General features: G+C 40.9%; 1 pseudogene; it reads right to left on the bottom strand.

The window, feature by feature from the left end:
- Positions 1–13543: 13543 nt before the first annotated feature.
- Positions 13544–13662, bottom strand: LOC137499075 (5S ribosomal RNA; annotated as a pseudogene).
- Between the last annotated feature and the right edge of the window lie 357 nt (positions 13663–14019).

Here is a 14019-nt window from a genome sequence, read left to right on the forward strand (position 1 = left end):
CTTAATCAGTCAACGTCATAATAACGAAATCTACAAACATTCTCTTCACACATATTTAACAGGTAATAAAATACCTAAAAGTAAACAATCAATAAAATGCGCCACTTCCGCTTTCAGATCAACAAGAATATGTAACCGAGCGGTAAATTACGCACATCTTTGGACCAGGAAGTGTACCGTTCAATAAATTCTATGATAGTCGTCATTCTGCCTCGACTTTGTTTAGCTATATCGTACTTCACGTTTTTGCCACATGATTTCGTAGAAAAACATCAGTTTAACATGCCACATAACGTGTGAATACAGGCATGTAACTTCGCATAAATTCATGAAGAGATCGTGAATCGATTACCAAATCCCGTGCGCAGGACGGGTACATATGCTAGTCTATATATATAATAACATGTCCTGACTGACCGACTGGTTGACTGACTGACTGACTGGTTGATTCATCATCGCGGAGTCAAAACTACTGGATATAAAGGAATGAAATTTTGGGGTTACATTTAAATTACTGTGTAGGTGCTCACTAAGGAAGGCTTTTTGGATATTAAATCGCTAAGGGGGTGAAAGGGAGCTGAATTTTTAAAATGAGTTTGTCTACCCTATCTCAAAAACTTTAGTTTGGTATTTTTTGTTTTCGGAAAATCCACTTAAGAAAGTATAAAATAAGTGAAAAAATGGTTGAATCCTTTCTATGAGGATACTTTTATAACAAAAACTGAAGATGTTACATACGTGAAAATTGGTACATGCAATCTCCTTTAAAAATAAAGAAGATTATTTTGTTGTTTTTAGAAAATCCACTTAGGTGGGGGTGAGGGTAAGGACTGATAAAGGGGTTGAATAGTTTTTATGCGGCTACTTATACCCCAAAACTGAAGACGTTGCAGGCGAGGATATATAGATATTTGGGATCTCAATTAAAAAAAAGAAACACGTAGGCTATTTTTGTTTTGTTTTTAACTTGATAGAGTACTTTTTCTCTCGTGTAACATGACACGTAACAGTTTAACATGCCACCGTATGTTCTGTCAATAGTCTGGTAATGTTAACCCCGAAAGGCAGTGAGTTTTTATGCTTTAAGGATTTTCAGGTAATGACTTACAAAGTGCAGTACAGAGGGACGATTACTTTTATCAAATTACGAAATCCACGCGAGTAAAGCCGCGGGTAACAGCTGGCCTCGATATATGATGGATGGAACTTTTCGTTTTCCTAGAAAGTCATTGTTTCGTCGATATGTTTCCGAAATGAACATGAAAAAGCGCAGCCTAGTTAGATGATAAAGACGAAAGGTCGTGTGCTCGATTCTCTGCCAAGAAGTCAAAAATTTAGAAATGAGATTTCCACTTCGGGAGACGCAAATGGCCCCGTCTTTCTCTCCGTCTACCATTTCATTCCTGGTAGCAAAGGCAGTGGCTGCATTCCACCCCACATAGCGCCGAGGTGAAGAATAGTGAAAGCCTTAACCTTTTATTCCTCTAAGGGCCTTCTTGACCTGTATGAAGAAGACTGATATTTGCTAATGTAAAAATCAAGGACATAGTTTTAAGTGACTGTTGATATCGTTACTGTATCTCTGGTCCTCTATTTTTGCGTGGAATCCAAAGGAGAGGGGCATATTTTTTCATTTCAAAAATACCACGTTCATTGGGCAGGATATGAACCTCAGCCGCCTTTGTGAGAAGCCAGTGGCGATGTAACTCGGCTGTCACTGATACATATTTTAATAATAATGTTATTTGCTTTACGTCCCACTAACTACTTTTTAAGGTCTTCGGAGACGCCGAGGTGCCGGAATTTAGTCCCGCAGGAGTTCTTTTACGTGCCAGTAAATCTACCGACACGAGGCTGTCGTATTTGAGCACCTTCAAATACTACCGGACTGAGCCAGGATCGAACCTGCCAAGTTGGGGTTAGAAGGTCAGCGCCTTAACCGTCTGAGCCACTCAGCCCGGCGATACATATTTTGGAATTGCGAACATAAACTATCAGCAGCTAATGAACATCACTATTTGCAAAAATCTCATCTCACAGCCAATATTCAGGATAGAATAATGAAGACGACAGTTTACTGAATTACGACTCAATGTAAGAATTGGTACTCTTTGTGAAGTGAATAATATACTGTATTTTTGTGACTGTAGTCAGTCTTGTAGTTATTGTTATATCATCATCATCATCATCATCATCATCATCATCATCATGAACAGCAGGCGTATGGCATAAGCAACGTGGATCAAATAAAAGTTAATACTAATACATCACAAGAACATAACTTATAAAAATGCAAAAATAAAATGTGTTCAGGGAGAACCAAGGTCTAGATGTTTATGTTGAAGTCTTAGTCTTGTAATAATACTCCTCTTCTGAACTTCTTTAGGGAACATGTCCTTTTGTTTACACAATTAACACTGGTACAGAAGGAAGGCGATTGTCGTCTAATGTTCCTCTATACCAACCAAGAATGAATTAGGCTAATATTGTCCTCCATGTAAGAGTCTCCATGGCTCAGGCGGCAGCGTGGCGGCCTCTCACCGCTGGATACTGTGGTTCAAATCCCGGTCACTCCATGTGAGATTTGTGCTGGACAAAGCGGAGGCGGGACAGGTTTTTCTCCGGGTACTCCGGTTTTCCCTGTCATTTTTCATTCCAGCAAGACTCTCCAATATCCTTTGATTTCATCTGTCAGTCATTAATCATTGCCCTACAGGAGTGCGACAGGCCTCGGCAGTCGGCACAATTCCTATAGTTGCCGCAAGTTGGGGGCTTCATTCATCCCATCTCTGACCTGGTTATTGACTGGAAAACAGGTTGTAGGTTTTCATTTTCATTGTCCTCCATGTCAAGAGATTCAGAGCCCATAAATCCCCAGTATATTGGCTCTCAACATGACGGACTTTTCTCCAAACTTCCTCTTGTTATCGTCGAATGTCTGGCGCAAATTTTGTCTGTATATCCTGATTCTTAGAAAGGTACAGATGGCATGGTTCAGAGTGACGGTAATCAGTCTTCATTTAATATTTGCCCTCACCTCAAATTTCGCCATAATTCGAAAAACTCAATTAAGTATCTTTTAAGTTTTCCAAAGCTTTTCCAATAAAAGCTATTTGTTTACATTTCCAATGGTAGGTGAACTGATAAAAGTATCCTTGACTCAAGGGTCTCCTTGCTTGTTAGAACAGCGCAGGTTTTCAATGGTTTCTACAAATCGTTTCCTCTTCGTTACAAAGCTTGCGATAGAGCACCGACCTCAACAACAGTCTCTCTTCGTGGACAGTGTGGTTTGCTTGAGATTTTTTCATTCGATGGCATCTGAAATATTCTCACTTCCTAAGCATGGTGGTAAAATTCATTAAGTAAGTATCTGACAATCAGTTCGATAGATTAATAAGATATTTCGTTACTGATACCTTAGCACCCCCTCGTTAAGTGTTTCAGCTCGTTCATTAGCTTCGGTTGCTCTGTTTCAACTCGTTCACTAGCTTCGGTTGCTCACTGTCATGGTCTCCACGATAGTGTGACTATTTTATCCACTGTCTCGAATACTGAACGAGAAGTTCACATTTCAAAGGCTCTGTCGATGTAAACTGATTCAGACCTATTGATCCAATGGAAACACATCCTACGCTACTGTAATTCCCCGAGTATTTTTTTCTAATCCAAGAAGTAATCTATAGAATATTCTTTTCGTTAGTATATTTAGAATACTTCAATTTTACATCCGATTAGATATATAAATCAAAGAAACCTTACTGTCGGATTCATTTTCATTTGTCAATCTGAGTATCTGTAATTCTTATTTCCTGTGGATGTGTAACACCTTCTACTGGAGTGGTTAGCATGGGAGTGAATATTTGCGTAGAAAAGAAAACCAGACTACAAATTGTCAGAATATTCACAAAGAGATGAAAGATGGCCGAGAGTGGGCTTGATGTATTTTGCACATACCTATTTCCAAAACGGTTAATTTATGGAAAAATGTGCATTTAACAACATTTGTAGGAATAAATATTTTGAACAAGTTTTGTTCGATTAATTTTTCTGCTAAGACAGACCAATAACAAAATGTCTTCGGAAATGTGCTTTTAACACTTTTCAGGATAAATAAATAAATAAATAAATAAATAAATAAATAAATAAATAAATAAATAAATAAATAAATAAATAAATAAAACGTAGGGTACCAGAAATTCAAATGTTTCTAAAGAAAATTGCGTGATTATACTCTATATATAGTAAAACTTGGGAAACATCTGCTAATAATCAAGCGTGAAATACCTTCAGTGTGCCTGAGTTTCAAGAATTTTAAGTACGCCGGTGAATTAATTTTTCACTTAGGCCCATTAAATGGTTGTGTTGAAGAGATTGTAAATAAATGGGCATTTGAGTATTATATCACGTTGTTTATTACATGGAAGGTGATCACTTTGCAATCCTAAATATTAATCACTACAAATCTAATCTGGACCACCCTAGCCTAGATCATATACTAAGTCGTACGAACTGTTTTTCAAATATTTGTTTACTCATTCAATCAACGTCACCTTGCTTGTACTGCTATGGAGTTTTACACAAAGAAATCGTTGTTTGAATTTCATGAGAGGTAGGCTTTTGGTACCGTACCACCTCCTAATATGATCTCACATCTCTTATGTAATTCACTGGCATAACAGATGAAGATTCATTCCGTATACTTCAAGTTAACCTCATGTTTTTCTTTAGTAACTCATACCCTGAATTATTAATAACTATCTGTTCCATCGGTGGATGCTAATTATCCCTGTACGGCTGTTAATGAAATATTCAGGCCACGTGATGCATTACTTTGAATCATTGACAATCATTTCGCAATATCTCAACCGCGACACGAATATAATGCCACTGTGACGCATTCTGTACACAACAGATGGGAAAATACAATACAGATGAAGTCATGTTTTGTTCCTATAGGGAGTAAAAGCAAAATCATCTCCGTACAGGCAATGAAGGCCCTGGGAGGGGTGGAAGGTAAAGGCTTCCACTATCCGTAACCTCAGCACTTGGTGGGGTAGTGTGGTTAGCTCTACTCCCGGCCGCCTTTGCCCCCAGGAATTAACATGGTAGGCTACTCACTTTTGGTGTAGGCTGAGTGAACTTCAGAGCCATGCACACCTTCGGAAGTAGAAATCTCGTTTCTTAAATATTACGACTTCCTGAACCCGGCTCCATGACTAAATGGTTAGCGTGCTGGCCTTTGGTCACAGGGGTCCCGGGTTCGATTCCCGGCAGGGTCAAGAATTTTAACCATCATTGGTTAATTTCGCTGGCACTGGGGCAGGGTGCATGTGTCGTCTTCATCACCATTTCACCCTTATCATGACGTGCAGGTGGCCTACGGGCTTCAAATCAAAAGACCTGCGCCTGGCGAGCTGAACATGTCCTCGGACACTCCCGGCACTACAAGCCATACGCCATTTCATTTCGTCTTCCTGAAATCACCATCGAGCTCAAAGGATAAAATAAAAAGTAATATCATCACGTGGTAATGATAAATGATAAAGATAAATGCTGAAAATAGTGGCTGCCAGTTATCTGAGCAATAGTCAATACCACAAGATCTTACAAACACCATACTGAGATCATCAATTTTATTACACTCATACGACGTTTTAGAATCATGAGAAAATGTATACGTATAATAATAATAATAATAATAATAATAATAATAATAATAATAATAATTACATACATTATCATTATAGACTGTTATGCCTTTCATCGTTCAGTCTGCAAGCCTCTGTGAATTTACTAAACGTCGCCACAATCCTCGATTTGTAACCAGTGTTGTGGCCTCATTTAGTTCTATACCACTTATCTTTAAATCGTTAGAAACCGAGTCTAACCATCGTCGTCTTGGTCTACCTCTACTTCTCTTATCCTCCATAGCAGAGTCCATTATTCTCCTAGGTAACCTATCCTCCTCCATTCGCCTCACATGACCCCACCACCCCAGCCGGTTTATGCATACAGCTTCATCCATCGAGTTCATTACTAAATTGGCCTTTATCTCCTCATTCCGAGTGCCCTCCTGCCATTGTTCCCACCTGTTGTACCAGCAATCATTCTTGCTACATTCATGTCTGTTACTTCTAACTTATGAATAAGATATCCTGAGTCCACCCAGCTTTCGCTCCCGTAAAGCAAAGTTGGTCTGAAAACAGACCGATGAAAAGATAGTTTTGTGTGGGAGCTGACTTCCTTCTTACAGAATACTGTTGATCGCAGCTGCGAGCTCACTGCATTAGCTTCACGACACCTTTATTCAATCTCACTTACTATATTACCATCCTGGGAGAACACACAACCTAAATACTTGAAATTATCGACCTGTTCTAGCTTTGTATCACTAATCTGACATTCAATTCTGTTGAATTTCTTACCTACTGACATCAATTTAGTCTTCGAGAGGCTAATTTTCATACCATACTCATTGCACCTATTTTCAAGTTCCACGATATTAGACTGTAGGCTTTCGGCACAATCTGCCATTAAGACCAAGTCGTCAGCATAGGCCAGACTGCTTATTACATTTCCACCTACCTGAATCCCTCCCTGCCATTTTATACCTTTCAGCACATGATCCATATAAACTACAAACAGCAAAGGTGAAAGATTACAGCCTTGTCTAACCCCTGTAAGTACCCTGAACCAAGAACTCATTCTACCATCAATTCTCACTGAAGCCCAATTGTCGACATAAATGCCTTTGATTGCTTTCAATAATCTGCCTTTAATTCCATAGTTCCCCAGTACGGCGAACATCTTTTCCCTCGGTATCCTGTTATACGCTTTCTCTAGATTTACGAAACATAAACGCAACTGCCTATTCCTCTCGTAGCATTTTTCAATTACCTGGCGCATACTGAAAATCTGATCCTGACATCCTCTCTGTGGTCTGAAACCACACTGGTTTTCATCCAGCTTCCTCTCAACGACTGATCGCACCCTCCCTTCCAAGATGCCAGTGAATACTTTGCCTGGTATACTAATTAGTGAGATACCTCGATAGTTGTTGCAATCCTTCCTGTTCCCTTGCTTATAGATAGGTGCAATTACTGCTTTTGCCCAATCTGAAGGTACCTTACCAACACTCCATGCTAATTTAACTACTCTATGAAGCCATTTCATCCCTGCCTTCCCACTATACTTCACCATTTCAGGTCTAATTTCATCTATTCCTGCTGCCTTATGACAATGGAGTTTATTTACCATCCTTTCCACTTCCTCAAGCATAATTTCACCAACATCATTTTCCTCCTCCCCATGAGCTTGGCTGTTCACAACACCACCAGGAGGATTTCCTTTTACATTGAGAAGATGTTCAAAATATTCCCTCCACCTCTCCAGTGATTCCCTGGGATATATTATGAGTTCACCTGAATTACTCAAAACACTGTTCATTTCCTTTTTCCCTCCCTTCCTAAGAATCTTTATTACTGTCCAGAAAGGTTTCCTTGCTGCTTGACCTAACCTTTCCAGGTTGTTACCAAAATCTTCCCATGACTTCTTTTTGGATTCAACAACTATTTGTTTCGCTCTGTTTCTTTCATCTACATACAACTCCCTGTCTGCCTCGGCCCTTGTTTGGAGCCATTTCTGATAAGCCTTCTTTTTACGTTTACAGGCTGCTCTCACTTCATCATTCCACCAAGATGTTCGCCTTTTCCCATCTTTACACACAGTTGTTCCTAGGCATTCCCTTGCTGTTTCTACTACAGCATCCTTGTATGCCACCCATTCACTTTCTATATCCTAAACCTGCTTACTGTCTACTGTTCGAAACTTCTCACTAATCATATCCATGTACTTCCGTCTAATTTCCTCATCCTGGAGATTTTCTATCCTTATTCGTTTGCAGACAGATTTCACTTTCTCTACCTTAGGCCTAGAGATACTTAGTTCACTACAGATCAAATAGTGGTCTGTATAATCGAAAAATACGCGGAAAACTCGTACATTCCTAACAGATTTCCTGCATTCGAAGTCTGTTAAGATATAGTCTATTATGGATCTGGTACCCCTAGCCTCCCATGTGCAGCGGTGAATAGCCTTATGCTTGAAGAATGTATTCGTAACAGGTAAACCCATACTAGCACAGAAGTCCAGCAAACGCTTCCCATTCCCATTAGCTTCCATATCTTCCCCACATTTACCAATCACCCTTTCGTATCCTTCAGTTCTATTCCCAACTCTCGCATTGTAATCGCCCATTAGCACTATTCTATCCTTGCTGTTGACCCTGACCACGATGTCACTCAATGCTTCGTAAAACTTGTCAACTTCATCCTCATCTGCACCCTCACATGGTGAATACACGGACACAATTCTAGTCCTAATTCCTCCAACTGACAAAACTATCCACATCATTCGCTCATTTACGTGCCTAACAGAAACTATGTTCCGTGCAATGGTATTCCTGATAAAGAGCCCTACCCCAGACTCTGCCCTTCCCTTTCTAACACCCGTCAAGTACACTTTATACTCTCCTATCTCTTCCTCGTTATCTCCCCTTACCCGAATATCACTTACTCCGAGCACATCCAGATGCATCCTCTTTGCTGACTCAGCCAGTTCTACTTTCTATCTTCCATAAGCCCCATTAATATTGATAGCTCCCCATCTAATTCCATTTCGTTCGCCAAGTTGTTTCCAAGGAGTCCCTCGCCTGTCAAATGGGAGTGGGACTCCGTTATTCCCATAGGTCAGAGGCTTGCTTAAACTGTTCTGAGCTCGGTCGATTCATGAAGCAGGATGCTACCCTACTTGCACATAGTCATAGTGAGGATCTCTCCTCTAACGGGTTATGGACCACCGGTGGATTGTATAGTCCTAGCCGCCTGAGCACAAGGAGGGCCAGGACTCAGAATATGTCCGAGATGCCCACTCCCATTCCATAGCAACTGGTATCCCGACTCTCAGGACCACTTACTAGGCCACTCAGCCGTTGCCCATGGTTCACGAACTAGGACGTGACTACAGTAACCCACAAACATGAACCATTAATAATAATAATAATAATAATAATAATAATAATAATAATAATAATAATAATAATAATAATAATAATAATAATAATAGTAATATGAATAAATAACAATTTTTTACGTACTATCAAGTAATTCGACGGTTTTCGGAGACTCTGAGGAGGGGAAATTTGTCCTCCACATGAGCACTTTCATATGTTATACATTTACTAATACGATCCTAACGTATTTGTACACCTTCAAATAGGACCAAATTAAACTGGGATCAAACCGCCAACTTGAGCTCTGCAGTCTGAGTCAGCCCGGTGGAACTTTTCCTTATCTTCATAAGATTTTTTCAGGTATAGTGGTAAATGTGGTGATATCTATCTGAAATTTGCAACCTCTGGAGAACTAAGTAATTATCTATTTTCACAGAGGACTAGATACAGATACATTTTCATAATAAAGTATATCAATATTTAAAAAACAAGTAACAGGATCAGATTCACATAAATAACTTTCCACATAGAAAACCACGAGAATATTCATATTTATAGCTGTCTTCTCGGAAAAGGTGCAAAAACAATTGTTCACGCAAACTTATGTTTAAGAGATTATTTACCCTGCTCTGGAATATACCTGTGCGCGATTATACGTCAAGCTCATGCCTGTTTTTTCTGTCGTTACTGCTGTTGAGCAGTTTGGGGAGGGATTGTAAAGGAGCATTATAGTACTGTGTGGTAAGTGTGGGGATGCAGAGGTCTTTGTATCTGGTAGAGCAAAAAGGGGGACACGTAGAAAGAACACTTCCAGCGGCTCCAGAAATCAGTATGTTAACCTAAACATTATTTGACAAAGAATCACTTTCATTGGTCCGTTGGCAGCATGATCTAGCCAGATACACTCCAGTTGGAGACTGCCGGGTTCGAATTAGGGTGGGATTGAATGGGCAACCGGCTTTCAGCCTTCGAAAAAATCCCAGAATGGTCTACAATGAGTACAGATACAATGACGTTCAAGACAGTTTTTACATGGACGCGATGGTATGGCATTCTATCCACTTCAAACTCCTCACAGATTATAGAATAAATATACGATGATCACTTGCTAATTTTAACACTGCAAGCGTGCCAGGGAGAAATATATTTACATCGCACTAACACATCGAAGGTTTACGGTGACGTACTATAAGGATGGGAAAGAACTATGGATCGAAAGAAAGCGGTCGTGGCCTTAAGGTACAACCTCCAGCATTTGTCTGGTGTGAAAATGGGGAAACCACGGAAAACCATCTTCAGAGCTGCCGGCATTGGAATTTGAACCCAATTATCTACCTAATGCAATCTCGCAGCTACGCGATCCTAACCGCGCTGTCTACTTACTCGGTCATGGAGAAATATCTCACAACAAAAGCCCATTATTGTGACTCTTCAATCAGTGATCGCTATCTATTATTTGTACAAAAACACGTGTTCTTTCTAAGATCATACCGGAACCATGGCCTAGATTACACACGTTAAATTAGACGCAGGAGAAAAGTTCCATAACGATTTTTAAGAGCGAAGCCACGTTCTCGAAATTCATGGCATTTCCAGATTTACCGAAACGCGCAACGATGTTCACTTGAAATTATATTTCAGGAGGCCATCCTATTATTGCACAATTTCTAAAATGCCAGACTGAATTGCTTAGACGGAAGAGCATGGTCTTCTGATCCCTGCTCAGTTCGATTGTTTATGAAGGTGCTAAGCGCTAGATACACCAGCACGTGCAGAACAACTGCGAAACAAACCTCAAGAATCTCGGCGTCTCCACAAACCTAAAAGAAGTTAGTGGAACTAAAAGCAAATCACATTATTAATCAGCTTCATCGACTCCAGAAATAACTTAATATACATTGAGTTCATAAGTGACTTCAGAAGGTCACGGGTTCGAGATCTGGTGACTCTCAGATTGGTACTCACTGACACTCAGCATGTGTTATACCAATCTGACGCAAAGTTGGGAAAGTGGCATCGATGGAGAAACAATCGGTAGAAACAGTCGCAAGAACATACAAATATTTTAAATCCTCAATATAAAGCTCCATCAACACAATCCACACACAACAAATTAAAATATCCTACACGCAACAACAATGTATAATTTCACTTGTCTTCAGATGCATTTTAATCCAATTCACTTGTGTTTGAACCAAGTGAGAAATAACGCGAGAACAGCAAAGATCTTTATATCAAGTATGGAGAAATATCAACAAAGTTAGTATAAATCAAAGGTTGTGAAAGATGTGTCAGCTTACGTCAAAAACCGGGACGAACTCAAGGTTCGTACGCATACATCCTTGGTGGGCAGTGCATTTAAATATAGCTCAATATTTTATAACTAGGACTGCTTTGAAGAAGATGGCGAGTGATTAATTGATGGGCTGGTAGAAGTTCTTGTGAAATGCTTTTCAAAAAGATAGCTGCAAAGAGGGGAGTAGTTTAGTAGCCTTCGTAAATCATTGCACTGCCACCAAGAACCATGGCAACCGTCACGGGACTTGGATAAAGTTTACTTCGTTCTGCGGTGAAGAAGTGTGAGTAAATTACAACTTTATTTAAACAAGTAGAGAACGAGAAAACAAGGCTCTATTAATCTTGAATTCTTGTCTTAAAAGCGACCCCTACAGATAAGTGCAGCCTCAAATATAAATCTCGGTCTCGGAAAGAGGTTCACAACTGCAAGGAAAGTCAAAGTAGTTAAGTAATGACAGCAGTAAATATTTAACTACAGTTGGCTTCAGTTGTAAGTAATGACAGGAACGTCGAATAAAACTTCCTGACAGGGTATCGATTAAGACGCGTATATAACCATTAACGAATCGCCTCTCGCATACGAGGATAGTTTCATAAGTAACAACACCGAGCGAGTTGTCCGTGAACTTGCATTTGGGAAATGCAGGGTTCGAATCCCACTGTCGGCATTTTGAAGATGGTTTTCCGTGGTTTTCCAATTTAACACCTGGGAAATGCCGCGGTTGTGTCTTAATTAAGGCCATGAATGCAACCATTCCAATCCTATAGCTCCCCATCCTTGCGTCGTCAAAAACAAACTAGCAAAAGAAAGTAACAATAACTGTGTTATATGAGCAAAATGCAAGTGGCCCGGAAAATATTTACAATAGGACTGACGCGGGATTGATAATTGTTACTGAACATGAAAGAAGATGCTTGAAATTGCCTCATCTGAAGAAATAAACTGAGGATCCAAAAGTCCTGACTCCACTTTACCCAGAAACCACCAGCAAAACTCTACACGCGAAGGTTAATCTAGATCAGGGCCTCTTAGGGTGCACGCACCAGTGCATTACGCGGTGCACGGTGCAAAAGACGACTTCACTTGGTTGACGAGAGTGCGGACCCCGCACTCCTCGATATGGATCAATAGCACTGTCTCCCTCTTTCCTTACGCCCCTCTCACTCGCTCCGCCTGTCTGCCTCTTCCCCACATGCTCCGTAGCGCTCCAAATCCGAGGTGAGTTCAGCCGATCTTAGCCGAGTAGCCCCGAGACGAATCGTTGGTCCGAGCCGAGTCGAGTCGAGTGGGAGCGATGCACTGTGCACAGTAACTCTGCGCCTCAGTTTGCACGCGTGATATTATGGGCGTTTGAGAGGCTCTGATCTAAATGCTTTAACACACGCACAACAGTAAATTTGTAAGGATACAGAGGCAGGTCCTGTTTGATAACGTTTCGACACGATGATCTCGTAATTCCCACTTGCACAGATAAATGGCGTTGAGATTTCGTCGAAATTCGTTCCGGACTTTCTTTCAGTCAAGCAATGTTTTCTGGTGTTCGAACTCTTTTCGGATAGTTACAGTTTTTATTCGCCACCGAGTCCGTTTCACGCCGTTTTACCAGTAAGCTTAGCATTGCAGACTTTGCTGGAGATTTCGTCAGAACACTACCAGCCTTAAACTCTTGCACAAATAGTTCTGCACAGGTTTTTCCACGAATCGTACTTCGCGTAACCCTCGGCAATGAACACGCGTTGTTTTATCGTGAGCACCATGTTATGTTGCATTCATCTGGTCACTGAACTCCCCTGTTCCTCTCACTCACTTACATATAATGACAGCGACGTACTTGGGAAATGCGCACAGCGCAGACATGTCACAGCAACCGATTGGTACATCGAAATCACGGTTTCTAGCATTTCTTGTGATGGGCAGTTCTGCTGTTCATTAGCAAAGTCATCTCCGTACAAGCCACGAAGGCCCTTGGAGTGGTGGAAGGTAAAGGCTTCCACTATCCGCAACCTTGGCACTTGATGGGGTAGAGTGGTTAGCTCTACGCCCGGCCGCCTTTGCTCCCAAGAATTAACCTAGTACTCACTTTTGGGGTAGGCTGAATGAACCTCAGGACCATATGCAACTCCGTAAGTGGAAATTTCGTTTCTTAAATTTTTCAACTTCCTGACGGGGAATCGAACCACGTGAACGGAGCACGCCTTTATCGCCTCGGCCGGGCAGCGCCTAAAAGGGAATTGAGCCAACGGCACGAGGGGCTCCCAAGCGGCCATCCATCCAAGTACTGACCACGCCCAATGTTGCTTAACTGCGGTAATTGGACAAGAACCGGTGTATTCAACATGGTTTGGTCATTGGCCTCCTGTCCATTAACAAGGGTCAATTCCACGCCAATCTTATAAATATTTTCCGGGCCAGTTTTATGCCTGTTTTGCCCACTCTGTATCTTCCGATAAAGCGACATCGATATATGAACCCACTTGATGTGTGTGAAGGCAACTAGAACGCGGTACTCAAATTCTGATCGGACACAGGAGCAAATGGTAAGCAAATAATCATTCTGTTATTGTGGACAAAATGAGCACAAATCTCCCACATCTTCAGGGCCTGTTGTAAAATTCGAGACACTATCTTCGCAAAAATTCCTACTGTATATGTGACGATAATTCCTGCGTGTCTTCAGCTAAGCAGTTTAGATAACGGCCACTAACATCTC

The sequence above is a fragment of the Anabrus simplex genome, chromosome 3, assembly GCF_040414725.1.
Source record: "Anabrus simplex isolate iqAnaSimp1 chromosome 3, ASM4041472v1, whole genome shotgun sequence".
NCBI classification, from domain to species: Eukaryota; Metazoa; Arthropoda; class Insecta; order Orthoptera; family Tettigoniidae; genus Anabrus; species Anabrus simplex.